This window comes from Pelophylax lessonae, assembly GCF_965119305.1.
Source record: "Pelophylax lessonae genome assembly, chromosome: 4".
Classification (NCBI taxonomy): Eukaryota; Metazoa; Chordata; class Amphibia; order Anura; family Ranidae; genus Pelophylax; species Pelophylax lessonae.
In genome coordinates, this window is record NC_138771.1 from 372,906,449 (window position 1) to 372,926,213 (window position 19,765).

The following is a 19,765-nucleotide window of genomic DNA, read 5'->3' on the forward strand; positions in this document are numbered from 1 at the left end:
TGAGAAATAGCACAATGATTAGGGAGTCTGCCTTCCTGCTGTAGGTTTGTAAGTTCGAATCCGGAAGGTGCCCTCTGTATGGGCAACACTTGGATATCTCCAATCCTCCAAATGTTGACATCATTAATTTTGTTCATGTTTGAAAAAGGCATGTGTATCAGCAAACTTTTAATCCAAAGACATGAACAAAATACAAAAGATGCCCCATAAAGTCAATATGTAGCAATATTGTGAGCTAAAGCTCTATTTGTTTGTTGGGCATACTTTGCTAATTAGCCAAGTATAAGGGATATATATATATATACCTTCAGTTAAATGTGTAGTAAAATGGTAACACTTGGCCATACCCATATGGAAGAAAAGGTAGTATTTGCAATATATTTCTAAAAACATTCTTTGGAAACACATAAAATATTGTCAAAATTGTGACATTTCCTTGATATGTGTGAAATGCTAATAATCTTTCTTTGAAATATGTTTTACATCTATTTTTTTTCTATCTGACGACCAATTCCCCAATGTAATATTTTGTGGGTTTTTTCAGAGAATGTGGAGGTTCTATATAAACACTGTAGATTTGACTGCTATGATTTCGGAGTTAGCAGGAAAGGTGTATGGAATGTGATGGTGTTTACTAAAGGATCCCTTGTTGGAAGTGTGCATGTTTTTCCAATTCCGCCGGTTTTTGCCATTTTCTATGGGCGAGACAGCGGATTTGCAAGCGGTATTCAAAAAAAAATTGACCCAAAATCGCGCTGGCGAAATTTTTTGAGCCAATTTGACGTTGCGCATGCGCACATTCGCGAGTTCGCAGCTCGCGGCTGGAGGAGCTGTTTAACCTTTCCACACTTTCGCAGATATCTCTCTTTCTAAGTCAGTTTTTGAGATTTTTTAAACGCAAGTCATCTCCAAATTGACTTCCACACCTTCCACAGTGATTTGGGATTTTTGGGGGTACAGGGGAAAATTTGGCTAAACTTTAGTCGAGCTTTTAGCTGGCGTGGTTTTAAGTCGCGCTCTGACCATATTGCATCTTAATGAATCTCACACTAGGCGCTATTTTCCGCCCGCCGTTCTTTGAATGCCAATTTCAGACTTAAATAATCGCCGCTTCGCAAAATCACGCCGAAACGCCAATTCGCCGTACTATGAATCAGGCCCATAGTATTGACTTTATGAAGGTGGGTTGGAATACAATGCCCAGTATTGAAGTATCTGTCTCTTCAACCTTTGTGTATTATTAAACACTTTCTGTGCCTACTTGGGCAGGAATCCAGATTTCTATGTCAGACTTTGGCCATGAGCAGCCCTGTAATATCTTAAAGTGAACCTGGCACTATCCCAGTATTGAACTGATCCAAAGTGCATGCAGGTGTCTTATTTGTGGTTAATGTTGTCCTTCTGCCCATCCAGTGAGCCTCTGAATCTGCATGTTATATGTTATTTATGACTTGGAGAGAATTAGAACCTAGGGCCATTTTTATTAAATCCTATTTTATAATAAGCACACACAAATACTTATAGAATAATCCGATTAGAGATCTCACGTTTCTGCACATTGGAATTAGAATAATGCCCAGGGTTGGGACTCATTACAGCAAATAATTTATGTCTAGCCACAATATGGTTTGTGCAGTTTAATGCAAATGGCAGGTTTACTTTAACAGATATGTAAACCATAACAAATAATTATTTGTTCCTTTTTGGTATGGAAAATGTGCAGTGTTTTTATATATATATATATAAAAAGGACAATTGTGTGGTCGTGCGATGCTGTACCCTAATAAAATTGACGTCCTTTTTTTCCCACAAATAGTGCTTTCTTTTGGTGGTGTTTGATCACCTGTGCGATTTTTATTTTTTGTGCTATAAACAAAAAAAGAGCAAAAATTTTGAAAAAAAAAAATAATATTTTTCACATTCTGCTATGACATTCTCAAAAAAAAAAAAAATAAAAAATCAAAATGTTTTAACATTTTAGGCCAATTTGTTTTCTGCTACATATTTTTGGTAAAAAAAAAACGCAATAAGCGTATTTTGATTGGTTTGCCCAAAAGTTATTGCGTCTACTTGCTACGGAAAGGATTTATGTAATTTTTATTGTTTTTTTTTTTTACTAGTAATGGCAACGATCTGCGATTTTTGCGGCACACAGATCGGACTCCTACCTGACATTTTTGACACTTTTGGGGGTACCAGTGATATTACTACAGTAATCTGTGCTAAAAATATGCACTGTTACTGTAATAATGCCATTGGCAGGGAAGGGGTTTATACTGTTGGTGATCAAGGGGTTAAATGTGACCCTAGGGGAGTGATTCTAACTGTGGGGGGGTTGGGCTTGTGAGATGATTACAGAGACATGCGATCCTATATAGCAGGATCACATGATCTCTGTGATCATTGCAAGGGAAAGACGGACGGCTGTGTTTACATCGGCTGACTGTCCTTCTCCCTCAGCGGGGAGAGATCGCAGGTGTCAGGCGGCTGACAAATGCGCCGGCTTCCCCGCTGACGATCTATTATTATGACGAATATTAGATAAATGTTAGGAACATTATGAAACTATTTTATGATTACAGGTATGATCGGGTAGTTTGGAGAGGATTGATTAGGGGCACATTTCTCAAATTATTGTAAGAACAGCTAGCAAAACAAATTTTCTAATTCTCCTAAAATTATCACAAGTAAAATATATATTGCTTTTTTGGATTTGTAATAAAGATAAGTGCACATCAATAACTGAGACTCAGTTTTTTCTGCCCCAATCTGCATGTGATTGTGAGCTCTATTTCCACAGATCCATTGGGGGTTAAAATTTTATTTTTGGAGAAAATTGTGTGATATAATGTATCAAGTGATCAAAGGATAACACAAAATAAATGTCCCAAAAGCATTTGAGTGTATTGGAGAAGCTATTTCCCTTCCCCCCACCCCACCCTTATTTTATTAGAAGCCTCTAAGCACCATTCCATATAAAAATTCCCATGTTTGTAATTCAACTAACTATAAAAGTTGAGGAATATAAAAATACCTAAATCATGATTGCATAGTAAAGCTCTTTGAATGTGTGTATATATATATATATATATAAATATATATATATATATATATATATATATATAAACACAGTATCTCACAAAAGTGAGTACACCCCTCACATTTTTTAAATCTTTTATTATACCTTTTCATGTGACAACACTTAGAAATGACACTTTGCTACAATGTACAGTAACTCAACACACAGCCATTAATGTCTAAACCGCTGGCAAGAAAAGTGAGTACACCCACTAAGTGGAAATGTTCAAATTGGGCCCAAAGAGTCAATATTTTGTGTGGCCACAATTATTTTCAAGCTATGCCTTAACCCTCTTGGGCATGGAGTTCACTAGAGTTTCACAGGTTGCCACTGGAGTCCTCTTCCACTCCTCCATGACGGCATCACAGAGATGGTGGATGTTAGAAACCTTGCGCTCCTCCACCTTTTGTTTGAGGATGCCTCATAGATGCTCAATAGGGTTTAGGTCTGGAGACATGCTTGGCCAGTCCATCACATTTATCCTCAGCTTCTTTAGCAAAGCAGTGATCGTCTTGGAGGTGTGTTTGGGGTCATTATCATGTTGGAATACTGCCCTGCAGCCCAGTCTTCAAAGGGAGAGGATCATGCTCTGCTTCAGTATGTCACAGTACATGTTGGCATTCAAGGTTCCCTCAGTGAACTGTAGCTCCCCAGCACCAGCAGCACTCATTCAGCCCCAGACCATGATACTCCCACCACCATGCTTGACTGTGGGCAAGACACACTTGTCTTTGTACTCCTCACCTGGTTGCTGCCACACACGCTTGACACCATCTGAACAAAAAAAGTTGATCTTGGTCTCATCAGACCCCAGGACATGGTTCCAGTAATCCATGTCCTTAGTCTGCTTGTCTTCAGCAAACTGTTTGTGGGTTTTCTTGTGCATAATCTTTAGAAGAGGCTTCCTGCTGGGTCAACAGCCATGCAGACCAATTTGATGCAGTGTGCGGGGGAATGGTCTGAGCACTGACAGGCTGACCCCCCACCCCTTCAACCTCTGTAGCAATGCTGGCAGCACTCATACATCTATTTCCCAAAGTTACTTTGCTACAATGTAAAGTAGTGAGTGTACAGCTTGTATAACTGTGTAAATTTGCTGTCCCCCCAAAGTGTCATTTCTTCAGAGCTGTCACATGAAAAGATAATAAAATATTTACAAGAATGTGAGGGGTGTACTCACTTTTGTGAGATACTGTATACATATATATATATATATATATATATATATATATATATATATATATATATAGTATATATATATATATATATATATATATATATATATATATATATATATAGTATATATATATATATATATATATATATATATATACTATAAATTTGAACTGCAACAAAAATGGTTAACTTATGATATATCAAAGTAACATAAACTGCAATTTGTTGAAATTACTCCATTTTTTGCTTTCTAAATAATATGACATGCCTGTAATTAATTTCAATGAGTTCCATAGAGATATTGCCTGTACTTGAACTTACAGAAGCATTCTTTCATGACAAGCCTGTCTTCGTTATTTAAATATTTTTGCATGCTCTTTAAAATGTTTATGTGCTTAAGAAAAGGGTTTCTTTGAATTAAAGAGAAATAAAAAAAAATGTAATTATGAATTCTGTACTGGAAAGTAATGCATCCTAAGTGCTTCTGTAACTGAGAGCATCGTGAGCTAGCAATGAGCTTTTTTCAGAGTTTAATTGGCATGGAAAAAAATAGTTCAGAGAAGTATAAAGTAGTAAGTGCCTGTCATCCTTATTCTAAACATTATAGAGGATCAAAGGATACATTAAGAAATACAGCAATAGTTTTGTAAGTGTTGGTGTTTCTCAAAGAAAACAGGGGAGAACATATGGATAGACTTCTTTATTAGACAATCTTATTACATGAAAAGTTTGCACTCTTCTAGAGAAAGAAATACGCAAGCAGAGCAGCTGTTCCCAGTACAAAATACAGATTCTTATTTTGTTAATGCTGTGTTCTGCCAGAAGGATTAGCTATATCACTGTGTTACTTGGGGCAGTTTTATTACATTGATGGGTTCTGCAATAGTATTGCAAAATTATGATTTTGTTTTGGGGGAGATTCAAAAGTACACATGTGTCCCCTGATGGAAACTATAGGAGAGCTCTACCTGAATGAGGTTGATTCTTTCCTTAATAGCCAAGCCAAGATGTATAATTTAGTAAAAAAGATACTGTATGTCAATGACTCTTTATTTGGGGACCAGAGAAACAAATTGGATAGTAGTAATAACAAATAATTTTATAGTCGCTAAGTGTTTTCTTCCTTCCCACTTCACATTATCCTGATCTATGTATCTCCAGGAAGTCACAATTATGCTAACAAGTTTGTATTTTATTAAAGTTCTGTTTATTAAATGCCGGGGGTGGGGGGAGTTTATTTTCCCTTCTTGGCTTTAATCTCCCTCAGGTAGAACTCCAACTCCTTGCTTTCCAGGATGTATTTGTCAGCTCGGCCACACTGACCTGCCCTAGAGGCAATTCACACAAGCATTTTGCCCAGTTGGAACTTTAGCAGAGGGCTGATCTTTGCCGTCTTTTTGTGCTCGTCATATTTTTTCTGGGTTTTCTTGGATCTTTTCCTGTTGAGGATTTCTTCTTCCTCAGGAGTCAGTTTGGCTCCCTTCTTGTGCCCGAGTGGTGTGGCGTAGTGTGCCTCATACCACTGTCTGTAGGGGATGCTGTCGATCAGGACGATGCAGTTCTTTACCAGAGTCTTTGTTCTGACCAGCTCATTGTTCCATGCGTTGTATACATCATCGATGATTCTGGTCTTCCGGGTTCAGCACTCAGATCTCAAGGAAAGTTTCTGGCATCCAACCTCAGAGTGCGGTACTTCTTATTCCCTCCCCAGACTCTCATGGTGTGGATATGGCGCAGGCCGATCTTGGTGTTGGTGGCGGGGAGGCCCAGCTCATATTTCCTCTTCTTGTGATATGGCTTTCTATTTCCCTCCAGTGGCGCTTGTGCCAGTTATCCCTTGAGATACCCATGTCTCAGGGGCTGGCTGGAAAGATAAGTTTGTATTTTGTAAGGCAGATGGTAATTGCTGTTGTGAGGAGGTTCCATAGCTGAGAGGAGTTTAGCTATGCCTTTAAAGGGTACCTTTGACCAGGCTATGGATATTCAAGAATTAACATATTCTTAACAAACAGTAAGTGAACTTTAAAACAAGCCCTCACTGATCTCTGTACCTACAGATGCAATGGATTAGTTCATCCTCAGTTTTAGAAACAAAGCTCTAAATTCATCCACAGTGGATCTCAGCTCAGCTCAAGTTCCTGCTGGGAGGGGGAGCCAGATGAGTTTAGCTTATTTAGACAAAGAATTTCAATAAGTGAACTTTAAGCATGAATTGCTTCACAGTGCCTAAATCTATAGTGGCAATTGAGGGCTTATTTAAATGCTCATTTGCTGCATTAAAAATGTGTCAAAGTCCTTATCCTAGCCAAACATATAAAACTGTTGTGGGGAAAAATTGATGCTGTTCGATGCCAAATTTCAACCTATAACAGTGTCATGGTCTTCTAATTGACAACATGTTTCCTACTAATAAAGGAATATGGAGGGTTAGGTGCCAAGTTCAGTCTCTTTGTGCCGGTCAGTACAGTTTAAATTTGATGGAAAATAAACCTTCTGGTCTGTCACTCACTATTCAGAGCTAGAAAGATAGGTTTTTAAAGCTGAACTCTAGGGAAAACAAAAATTCTCTATTAAATTGTGGCCGCCCCAGCATGGCAAGGATTAAATGCTCATTTAGGCCTAGGGGAGCGAGAAATAAACTTTTGCTTACCCAATCCTCTGCTCCCAAAGGTTCTCTCAGGGCTGTAAGTATGGTTCCTGCAGCCTCTTCTCCCTTTTTCTCTGTTTGTTACAGGTCCTCTGACTTCATTAGGTCAAATCCCATATCCCTGCACTGGATGTGGTGACACAGAAGGGCAGTCCACTGTTGGAGCGTAGGGGAACAGAGGGCTGCTGTGGGAGTACAGATTTAGGTAAGTAAACCTGCCTTTCCAATACCCTAGACCTAAACAAGCATTTAACCCTTGCAGTCTAACTGCAAAGAAGGATTTGTATTTTCCTTGGAGTTGAGCTTTAGTCATTAACAAACTTGGTTGTTATTTGATCCATTTATCAGAAATGCAATGCACATAGCTGTATGTGCTTGTTAGCTGTTCATAGCATAATGCATTTCCTAACAGGCTCTGGGAGCTTACTAAAGTCCTAGACATGGGGATGCCATGGTTGCCTCAGTGTGCAGCTATGAACATATCTGAAGTACAAGAGAGATATTGGAAAGTACAGTTAAAAGGAAAGAAGCATAATTCAGTTTCTGCAAAGCATGTGGTGAACTATGGGTCATCTAATAGCTCCAATGGGGACACTGTTGTTATGTGGGAACTTTAGCTTAAAACCTACATTAAGAAGAAAAACAAAACCATCAATCTATGATTTTTTTTTTTTCTAACAGCTTGTTTAGATAATGTGTTTTAAACAATTCAGAATAGTTTTCAAATAAACAGAAAATGTCAAAATAGCCAGCATCCAATTTTATTTTCATGTTAAGTAAGGCCAGTAAAAAGTAATGCATTATTTCTCTGCTCTTTATTTAATGCAGCCATTATGGTAATAAGAAACCCTAGATGTGCCTGCATTGTTGATTTATGTAAGCAGTGGTGTGATTATCTGTAGTTTGTAAATGCTTTCCAAGGCTTGTGCTGCTGCCTTCTTAATCATCCCCATGTATGTGGGCTGCAAATATGTTATTGAGTTTTATAAATAGCATGTGCAGGGCTACTGATCAAGGTAAAATGCCTTATTGTTGGAACGTATTCCAGAGACCCTAAAATAAGCGATAGAAATCTAGCAATGCATGTAAACATTCCTGCTCACTATTATCAATAATTGTAGGAATGGTATGAAGGAATGAACAGATTTTTAATTATAGATGTCTTAGGTAAAGGGGACTAAAAAAACTACATACTGTATACCTATTTAATTTCTTGATATTCTGGTAATATTTGCTGGTAGTTCTACTTTTTATTTTCATTATGCTTATGTTACAGTTGTTACATTATTTAAAACATCAAGTATTTTAGGTCCTTCAATTTTTTCAAATGCCTTGAACAAAACATTTTGCACTGGGGATGGCTTGAAACCTAGTCAAGAATCAATATTCTATTTGGAACTTAACCTAGTGCCCCTGCTTCATAAATTTAGACTTAAATGTACCGCTTGGTGTAAACTCCCTCTGTCGGTGGCGGGACGGGTCAATCTGGTAAAGATGATTTGGGCCCCTCAGCTCCTCTATGTACTCCACAACGCCCCTCTCTGGATCCCGAGACGCTGGTTCCTGCGTGTGGAATCCTTGTTTCGCGATCTAATCTGGAGGAAACGGGTGGCCCGTATTAGACTGACTACACTTCAGATGAGTAAGGACAGTGGGGGTCTGGCAGTCCCTAATCCTAGGGTGTACTTCCTTGCCTCTCAGGTTCAGCATCTGGGAGGTTGGGATTTGCCTGATCCTGCGGATCCCATCCGGGCTCTCCTGGTTCCCCCTGGCTCCCCGTACACTGCATTTGCGCATTTGGACGCTGGTTTCACGCATTTGCAGGTCTCGCTCCCGACTGTCAGGCTTCTCCTTACTTTATGGCACTCTGTGCGGAAAATGCTGCGAATACAGGGGTTCTTTCATAGTACCTTACTGTGGAGGAACTCCAATTATCGGGAGTTGTCTGGGTTGGAGGGAGTGGGGTGCTGGGAGTCCCGGGGACTGGCTTTCTTTGCACAGATTTACCGCGGAGATGGGGTTTTGAGGTCTTTTCGGGAACTCCAGAGTGAGTTTCAGGTCCCTAGGCAGTTGTTCTTTAGATACCTTCAGCTGCGGCATGCTTTAGATGTCCAGTCACGGACGGTCCCCCTTCGATTGGTGGAACATTCACTGACGATAGATGTTTTTAGGTCTATTGACAAACGAGGTATGATCTCTCGGGTCTACGTCACTTTGCTGGCTGCCATGCAGAACCCGGCCTCTCTTCCGGCCCGAGCTGGGTGGGAGAGGGACCTGGGCCCTATTGATGGTGAGACATGGGAGCTGTGTCTCTCCTCGATCCCACTGGTCTCGGTGTCAGCGTCGCAGAAGGTGTCTCACTTATTTTTGTTTCACAGGGCATATCGCACTCCGGTTCAGTTGTTCAGATGGGGGCGTAGGGACAGTGACACCTGTCCCAAATGTAACAGGGACCAGGGAACGCTGATCCATATGCTTTGGAGGTGTCCCAAACTGTTTAGATATTGGGGCGAGGTCATTGACTCCATATCCGGAGTCTATCATTTTACATTGCCTAGAGATCCGATTGTGTGTCTACTTGGGGCACTGGAGGATGAAACATTAACCCCGCATGCCCATACGGCGGTACTTAGACTGCTCTATGTGGCGCGCAAGCTAATTGCGAGATATTGGATTTCCTCCAGGGTCCCAACGACGGCGCAGTGGATTGACCAGGTTAACAAACTGTTGATTAGAGAAAAAGTTACCTACCTACATCGTAGGGCGCATAAGAAGTTTTCCGCCTTGTGGCAACCATGGTTGGATGATCCGACCCGGGCCCCGCCCCAGCTGGTGATGGACAGACTCTTGATGGGATAAGCAGGGTATTTCTAATGCTGGTGCTATGTTCTGATCTATGTTGCTCTTCAGTGGTGCTCTTTCCCCTTTCCCTTTCCCACCATTAGTTCCTTGGTTTGTTAGTTTACTACTCCTGACCCTACACATTGTGCTTACTTTCCTGTATGTGTCAAAGTTGTCTCAACAGTTATGATGTGATTGAGCTAAGATGTTTGCAATGTGCTCACTCTACTATTTTTGCATTTTTTGGTACCTGAGCTTTTATGCGTTGATCGAAGTTCTGAACCCTTCTGTATATTCTGTATGCCAATTGCGTTTTGTACCTTCTTCTGTTACTGTTTGCACCTTGGATCATTTATGTGCTCAATAAAAGTTTATTTTCTTGACAAAAAAAAAAGAATCAATATTCATGTGCTGTCTTTATTTCTTTCAAGAAATTTAGTCTTCCTACATTCAGAAAATTACTATGCATCAATATCTTAGGAAACAATTAAAAGACAATCAAAAGGATCAGAAAATCTAAATAAACCTTTCTTTATGTAACAGAATTATAAACACCATAAATACATGTATTAAAGTAAATCCAGGGTTAGGATGACAGCCCCAGAAATGCAGGTTTAAATGAATATAGAACCTCCTATATTGCTATTATCTCACGTTTCCTTTAAAGTAAATATATTTCCTTACTATGGACATTAAACTAATTACAAATGCATAATAAGCATGACAATATTGCTGGATCATTTGGAAAGCCGAGCGACTTTCATTCCACTATCTGCCTGGAGTTTGCATGTTCTCCCTGTGCCTTTGTGGGTTTCCTTCCAGTTTCCTCCCACACTTCAAAGACATGCTGGTAAGCTAATTTGCTCATGTCAAAATTGGCCCTAATATGTGTATGTATGAATATGACTTTAACCTACCTTAAATTGTAAGCATCTTGAGGGCAGGGACTGAAGTGAATGTACAATATACAGTATATGTAAAAGGCTGTGCATATTGATGGTGCTATATAAGTACCAGTAATAAATAAATAAATAAATAAATAAATAAATATATAATATATAATATATATTATATATTATATATTATATATAATATATATTATTATTATATATTAATTTATTTATTAATTACTAATATATTAATTAATATATATTAATATATTAATTAAAACATTTATATCCACATATTGTGACATAAAAAGAGGAAGGACATTTACTTGAAAGGGAAGGTCTGCTTTAAAGTGGATCTAAACTGCATTTGAGCACCACAAACCAAAGACGATATTAACAGTAATTCATTTTTATTTATTTAAAGCAAATTCACTCATCCATCCATGTCCCTATGTTTTATTTTGTTCAGAAATAACTTGAAAAACACCCCCCCTAGCATTTCTAGAGTTGAAGTAAGGGCAGATAAGCTCGGGGCTGCAGGCAGGAAGGTGTGCTTATCTAAGTAAGGTTTTTTGCCTTCCTCTGGATTAACTGTGGGTATTGGATTGTGTATATGGGATTCTATGGTTGTGTTTTCTTTTATTTTTTTTATTTGTTGAGCTAGATGGACTATTTTCAACCTGACTAACTGTAACTATATAAGAAAGCCCCTCCTCCCCTCCTCGAGACTCCTGGGATGTATGGCATCCAGAAACAGGAAAGGAACTAAAGAAATGTAAAGGAAAAAAAAAAGGTCAAAACAAGGAACTAATATTATATATTTCTACCTATTATTTTATATTTCTAGCAGGATAAGACTTAAAGCAGTATTAAACTCGAAAACAGCAATGTAATGTATTGCAACTTGCCGATCATTAGATGTGGGGGCTGCATCAGTTTTCTTTTTTTTTCTTCAGTTTTCCCTCAGCTTTCACCTGATGATCTTATCAGTAACAAATCTCCTGGATTAGAGTGTCCCCACTCTGATTGAATGAGCACAGGGGCACCTTTGGATAAACAGAATTGCCAGTCTGAGGGTAAAGAGAGTGTTAGAAGTAGTGTTTGGAGAAAGGTTCGGCCCGAGCATGAGTTCAACCCAACATTTGCCTGTTTGACAGTTCACCAAACACCTGAATTTGCAGTGTGTTAGCCCCGCCAAACACCCTGCAATGCAGTGCACACTGCACAGTGCATTTTGTGCCCTGATTGGGCAAGTCTTTGCCCAATCAGAGTGCAGTGTAAGCTGGTTGTTAAAGAGCGGGGCCAGGAAGCCAGCCACTGTGTCCTTAGAAACTGATGAAGCATCAGCTGTCAATGGGCTTCCCTGCTCAAGTGCTGGTTAAAAAAAAAAAACATGGAAACATGGACTTGCATTGGGGGACACAGTTTTTTTAGTTTTTAATAAAGGATTTGTCAAAAACTCTTCTCCTGTTTTTATTTTTTTTTGTAAACGCTTTTGGTGAATAGGTAGGGGTACTAGGTACCCCATACCCATTCACATGGGGGGGCATGATCTGGGGGCCCTCTTGTTAAACATGCCCCAAAGCACCCCACCCCCCATGTTGAGGGCATGTGGCCTGGTATGGTTCAGGAGGGGGGCACTCGCTCATGCACTGCATGCCCAGATAAGGGTCTGGTAAAGATTGTGGGGGGGGCTACACATTTGTTTTAAATTTGGTGTGGGGTTCCCCTTAAAAAGCATACCAGGCTTGAATGGGGAGAGACTCCATGCTGTTTTTTTCTTACATTTTTTAATAGTCGGATGCCTGCAACTGCAACCACGAGTCAATTTAAATGTGATTTGACTCATTTTTTTTTCTTTAGAAATGTCATTTTTGCTTCAGCATGTTATATACATTGTACAGATGCACCACTTTACAAGCAGACTAAGGGGATCACCCAGGCACTATATCTAAACGAATGTTTCATTTCTATTGTTGCACTTTAGGCATTATTAAAATCACTGCTCCTGAAAGAACGATTGTTTTAAAAAAATCATTTTTGCATTTAAACATATCCCCCAGGGCAGTACCTGAACCCCATACCCCTTTTATGGCCAATTACTTGCATATAGCCTTTAAAATTGGCACTTATGATTCTTCTTGTTTGTTTCTTATAGACTTCAATGGGGTTCACCTTTTGGGTTAGAACTTTTCCCCTGTCCTGCTGCGAACCGAACAGGGGGATGTTTGACCCATCTCTAACACTTTATCAGTTATAGAAAACAGTTTTTGTCCTTTTAGGGTAAAGATTTTACGTTAATAAATAAAAGCTGACCATTTTAGGCACCTCTGTCAGAGGCAAATGGTCTGTCTCATCCCTGCATTTGCAAGAGAGCTTTTCTATTCTGTGTTGGCTGGGTCACCAGATAAAAGTAGAAGAAAACCTAAAAATAGGAAACTAATGCAGCCATGACATCTCAGAATTAGTAACCTGCAATATAATAAATGTTTGATTTTGGGTTTAATGCTGCTTTAAAAAATAGGCAATGTTGATTGAGAGGGTTTAGTTTCACTTTAGGTAAATCTCATGATTCTTTTTTTCACTTTAGTGATCTATAATATGTTCCTTAATGCTATATGTTCCGTTGTGCAATTTTTAATATGTCACACACAGCTCGTAAATGTGGAAAGGCATCAATAGTGCAAGTTTTTGTTCATGCTGAATCCCTTTATTCTAATTGATCTTCAGTTAGTCCTCCTGCTAGCAGTTACTACAGTTAGTACTACTGCATGATCAATTTAAAGCGGAGTTCTGCCCCCCCCTAAAAAAAAATAAAAGTCAGCAGCTACAAATACTGTAGCTGCTGACTTTTAAATAGTAGAAATTACCTGTCCAGGGAGCCTGCGATGTCGACACCCAAAGCCGATTTACGTATCGGCTCTCAGGTGCTGACGCCGGGATAGGATAAGGGAACCAGGCAGGGAAGTCTTTCGGTTTCACTGCTGGTTCCCTACTGGGCATGCGCAAAGCGCGCTGTGCTTTGTAATTGGCACAGCGGAGGAGGAAAAGGAGGAGGCTGAACTTCCGAGGGACAGTGCCGCAGCTCTGTCTCCCAGGAAATGGGGAAGGGTACCTGTCAAAAACAGGTTCCCATTACCCCCTCCTCCCTGAAAGGTGCCAAATGGGGCACCAGAGGGGGGGGGGAGAAAGCAGATCAGCAGAGTTCCACTTTTAAGTGGAACTCCACTTTAAGATCATTTGCAAAATCTGCAATCCAACATAGCTCAAACAAACAGAAGACAAAGCCTGAGTTATGTAAAAAAAAGCTGGAGAAATATAAACCAATGTGATAATCCTCAGAAAAGAAAGCAAAAAAAAAAAAAAACACAGAACACTAAAGGTGGTATTAAAATGAAATCATCTATAGAAAGGTTAGACTACTAACTGGTTGAAAACTTTGGGGGAATAATGATTTTTCAGCTTTGGCTAGGCAAGGTGTAATTATTACTTTTACAGTGGAAAATATATTGTACTAGTGTATTTGTGTCCAAAAACACCCAAAAACCAAAATCCTCCAACCAGTTTTAACACGTTACATGTTTGCTTTGCTAAAATATAAATAAGATCATGCCATTTTTAATACATTTATTGATTAGGAAGAAAAAGCAAAACAAAAAATGTGTTATACAATATCTAGTTTGGCCTAGATAAAGGAATATGTGTGTTTGACACAACAGTGCAGAAATGTGACATTGTATTTTCCCTAGTGTATGCAGTACAGTGGTGTCTGCCTAGAAATGTTTGCAAAGCCCACGACTGGGATATGTGTTTTTTCTCTGATGTGTGAAAGAACTCTAGCAGTATTCTGACTGGCGAAGTTACTGGGTCGGAAGCAGAGCTACAATATGTTCTTCTCTGCAGCGGTGACATAAAATGCTGTGCATTTGTTTCTTTATATGTTTAACTCTGTATATGATAACAGACATTCATGAAAGCCAAATGCAGAATCTTTACACTAAGATAAACAGCGTTTTAATTAATTCAAATTTCCATACTGTCTTATACATTCAGTTATCTCAGCAAGGTGTAATTTCATCTGGCCACTGTTATAGAAATCACTGTAAAACCTTTAGATTAAATGAAAGGGCATTAAGCAACATTTAAAGCCCCCCAAAAAATGAAAAAAATTCCTTGCAGTGGGGCTGTGCTGGCATGTTGAGGTCTAGGGGAGAGTAAAAGCATTTTACTTACCTGATCCTCCCTTCCCCTGGCAGATGCCATCCCCCTCCCCATACGCTGGTGCTGCAGTGTCCCTCAGCATCAACTTGTCTAGTGTAAGGTTATCAACCCTTTATCAGTCTCAGTGACATCAGAATCTTAGACAACTGGAGCATGGGGGAGAAGAGGACCAGTCTACCAGCACGAAGGATAAGATAAGTAAAATAATTTTTGTATGCCCCCTAGAAGACCTAAACGAGCAGTTACCTTGAGTTGGGCATTAAAGGTTATCCAATATATAGAGCAATAGAGTGTAGCTAACACTATTTTTTATTGGTTGAGCCAGATGGACTTGTGTCTCTTTTAAACCTAACTAAATATGTAACTATATAACTATATTGCAAATTAGAACCTAACAACGGCCTGCTGAGACCGCATTCAAACTGGTATGACTTGGACCGCGACTTGTCAGCCTCCCATTGTGTAGTACAGGAGCCGTTCTAATAGGAGCGACACAAGTCGCTCCGACTTAGAAAAAGGGTCCTGTACTACTTTGGGGCGACCTGGAGGCGACTTGCATTGACTTCCATTATGTGAAGTCTGTGCAAGTCACGCCAAAGTCGCGCTGCATGCGACTTCACAGGTCACCCCCGAAGTTGGAGCGACCTAATGTGAACGGAGGCTTAATGTGTTTCACTTTTTTTTAACACAATGACTGTTTGATTAATAATCCCCTGCTAATATAACATTTTACTTTGGGTAAAGTCTAAGGTTAAGCCTTTCTTCTCTTCCTGCAATTTTGCAGAGACCCATATCTTGATCTTTCCGAGCCTTGGTCACATTTCTATAAGACACATTATTGTAGAGATCCTACTGAAGGACATGTTCCTCTGCCCCCAGTCTGGTTAAAGAGAAAGGCAAGATGATGTACCTATATCAGTTTTTCTTTCCTTGTTATTTTCTAGTTTACCAATACATTGATACATGCATGATAAAGTAGTATAAAGGCTCTATACAATCTAATATTGACTTAATAGAATGATCACAGGTTTTGTTTTAAAGTTGTTGATTTGTCCTGTACTTGGTGAATAGGTGAGATGACCCTACCTAAACACAATATGGGGCTAATAATGTTGACTTATATTAGTCAACATGTTTTGTAAACTAAGATATTTGGACTATAACTTGACAGTGCCTTCCGCTTAGAAGGGGATCCTTAGTATCAAGGAAAATATATATTTTTATCACTCTTTTAAAAGTGTCTCTGCCACTTTAACAAAAAAAAAAAAGAAACTGATGACTGATGGGTAAATCAGGAAACCCAATGCACAATATCTGCAGCTCTTCTGATCAGGGAAAGCTTCAACAGTTCCTGATATTGTCAATGTTTGCCTATCCCCTTCTGCTTTTCACACACTCCTATTTGCCTACAAGCCAGCCTATTATAATGATGGGCCAATAGGATTGTAAGAAGGCAGTGAAGGAGTGGAGAAGCTATTACACTACCAGGAAGTGACAGAGCTTTGCCTAAAAGGAACAGCCTGACATTTGTGCAGAGCAGGACCACTAAAGGCTGCTGCAGGTCCAGGGGTTGACTATTCATGTTTATCAGCAGATTTTTGAGTTGCCCATTTAGTCACTACTTTAAAGCGGAGTTCCGGCCACAAAATCGACATAGTCAATTTTGTGGCCATCCGCTTCCTATTTGTCCCCTGAAAAAGAAATGGATAGTTACGATTTTTTATTTTTTTTTACTTACCTTTTTATTGTAGAAAAATATACTCACCTTTCATCCACTTCCTCCCTCGGTGGCCGCGGCCCGCGCCGTCACTTCCGGTTTGCAATGATTCCTGGGAGCTGAACATCATCGCTCCCAGGAATCCGGTGCGGCGCCGGTGCAGGCACATTCTGGGAGAAGAGGACATGGAAGAGGGCACAGAAGAGGATGGCAACATCCTCTTCATCCTCTTCAGCTGCCCACATCCGAGATGGCAACGCTGGAGAAGAAATTTTAAAGGTAAGTATTTCTTCTTTCAGGTAAGTGCGACCCGGGACAGTACAGAGGCTATCCATTGTGGAATGTACTAGCCCTGACTGTCCCGGGGGGTATTTTTATTGAAATTTTTTTCGTGGCCGGAACTCCGCTTTAAGTCACATGTGTGTCTCTCATTCATTCCATATATATGATAACAGAGACACAGGTTGGATGAAAGGTAAATATAATTGTATAGAAAAATAAAATATATCTATATATTGTAATACATAAGAACAGAACATACAGTAAACTACCACAGAAAAAATTACACAGTTAGACAATGTATGCAATATAATTAACAGCAGCACCTAATGTACACAAATTGGTAGAGCACTGCACTTGTAATCTAATTTGCTTATTTTCTTTAGGTCAGCTTGCTCCATTGAAATAGCCACACTGAGCAATAACCATATGAGGGAATTAGTCCCACTCCAAATACAGCAGGAATATCTATAGCAATTAGACAAGTGCACTATAGTGAACACTCATGTTTAATTCTCCTCCTTGCCAGCTTTCACCTGCTCCCAGGAAGTTTGGGGAGCCACACTGCAACAAGGTTTCTAAGAGAGTAGGAAGAGGGAAACACTTGTGGGAAATAACAAAGGGCAGTGCAAGCACCTTTGCTAATTAGAAGGGATCTTCTGTTTTCTATGCCATGTCTCCAGCTCTCCCTGCTTATCCCCAGCCCCACTTATCTAAAAGCAAGAGATAGTAGGAAGGCTGTTCGCCCTGCATTTGCTAGGGTTACCAACCGGACATTGAAGACAGGCTCTGCCCATGTAGTGTGTTCACTTCAGAGAAAGGCATGTGAGCTGTCTGCCAGGTAACATTCAGAGATTTCACATCCTGTATGCAGGGTCCAATTTGGTGAAGATCTGCATCAGTTCTATATTCTGCAAACTGCGACAATCCCTTGGCATCCCATGGAACCCAGAGAAATAGAAAACAGAACGGGGGGTACAGATAGACCTGAAACAGCTGCTTGCCCCACTCTAACCAGTTTTATTGATTCCCCCATTGTCTCCTTAACCCAATTATTTTATCATTATTAGCCTTTATGTATATCATTTGTATGTTCCTTTTCCAATGCATCTGAGCGGCATGTATTTTAGTTTAGAATCTACTACTCAGTTAATGTGTATCTAACTTGCATGTGTGGTGGTATGTTTTTTTTTTCATGCTTATGTAAGATATGCAATGGAAAAGCTGGAAAATGAATGGCAAACATTTCATTGGGGATCTGTCGAATCAGTTTGTTAACTGAATCATTTTAGAGGTGAAAAAGAAATGTCTACTGTATTATTGATAGTGTTTATTTTATCATTTATAGCTTTTCTATCTCAGCTGGTTAATATTTCATTAAATGTAGGACTGGAAAGTAAAGATATACATGAAAAAGCATGTAACAATTCCATACAAACAAGCATCTATTGCTATAGTCCTCCCGCTATTGTCAGTCACTTCACTTGCTGAAGTGCAAGATAAAATACCCAAATGTGTTTTTGCCTGTTAGCACTCCACATGTGCAACATGAAGGTAATTCTCCTTGATGGAGGCAGCTTGAAAAGACCATGATACTATATTCTCTTTTATTTCTAGCTTTTTCTGTAACTTCACAGAACAAAGACATTTGTGCTCATGTTTGTATGTAGCTGTTTTATTTACCTCCAGATCCAGTGCAATGTGGTGGTCACAGTTAAGAGTAAAATCCTATTCCAGATGTAACTAGCTTTCTAAATGCATGCACCTTGCATGATCTATTGCAATATATTTGTAAATTTGGCATTAGACACTTTTAGGTAACAGAGACCTGAATGTAGAAGATTACAACTTGGGGCATTGTGCTGACACTATAGTTGTCATATGACATATGCTAATAGATGATTAATATTTTTTTAATATATACATTTTGTATTGTGGGCCAACGGTCCAAATCTAGAATCAGATCAGATGAATGAAAGGATAACCAGTAGATCGTTGTGATGGTGACATTGATATCAGGTCAGACGTACTTGTAAAGATAAACATGTCATATTTACATTTTCCTCTGATATAAACAAAAAAAATGCAAGTAAAAATGTATATGGAGAGATTAAAAGTATAATAAACAGAAACCAGGGGGACATGCCAAATGAGCACCTGTAGCTTCCATCCAGAGTTAGCCTCCAGGAGCGATGTGGGACAGTGGATTACCCACATCAGAAGCCTGTGAAGCAGAATACTTACACTCGAACATGGAGATGGGGAAGAGGAAGGTGTGGGACTGTCTCGTAACTGAGAGAAGAGCCTAGTATGATGAGGGAGGCTTCTCTTACACCTCTAACTTAGGGCCCCTGAGTGAACAGAAGATGCAGGAGTGCAGAGTGGCACAAGAGCGTGTAGTTCTTGCTAGCAGCAGGGCAGGTATCCAGGCCAAGCAAAGGAAGTTGTCAGTGGCCCTCAGTGAATCTGGTGAGCTCGGTAGCAGCTGATGAATAGCAGACAGAACCAGGCTTGTACTGGCGACAGCAGACAGGTGAGGCACAAGCTGACAGCAGATAAGAGGTAATCAGGCACTGATGAATTATAGGCAGGTACCAGCAGAAAAAGGAATGGTAGCAAAGTCAGGCAAGCCAGGTCATACACTGGAAGACAGATCAAGTACAGATGTGTAGGCAGGAGCATAGTCACGGTGCAGGCCAGGGTGGTTAATAGATTAGTGGAACAGCAGGTATGTGGCTAGACAGAATCAGAAGTCAGGAGACAACTCAAGGTCAGTGCAGGAGAGTTCAAAGTGTAATCAGGACAACCTGGATTGGTAACCGGAATCGGATGCAGATTCACAGGGTCTTAGGACACAGGGAACACTGTAGACAAGACAGCACTAAACAAGAGTACTGGCTACAATTAAATAGCCC

General features: G+C 39.8%; 1 protein-coding gene and 1 pseudogene across 2 annotated transcripts in view; one reads left to right on the forward strand and one right to left on the reverse strand.

Moving 5' to 3' along the window:
- LOC309552099 (teneurin-2-like) overlaps positions 1-19,765 on the forward strand; it is a 1,659,581-nt gene that overhangs the window by 207,381 nt on the left and 1,432,435 nt on the right. The window lies entirely within an intron of this gene.
- LOC309552097 (small ribosomal subunit protein eS8-like) lies at positions 5,464-6,105 on the reverse strand (annotated as a pseudogene). The gene has a single exon. The product of its transcript is annotated as a small ribosomal subunit protein eS8-like (transcript).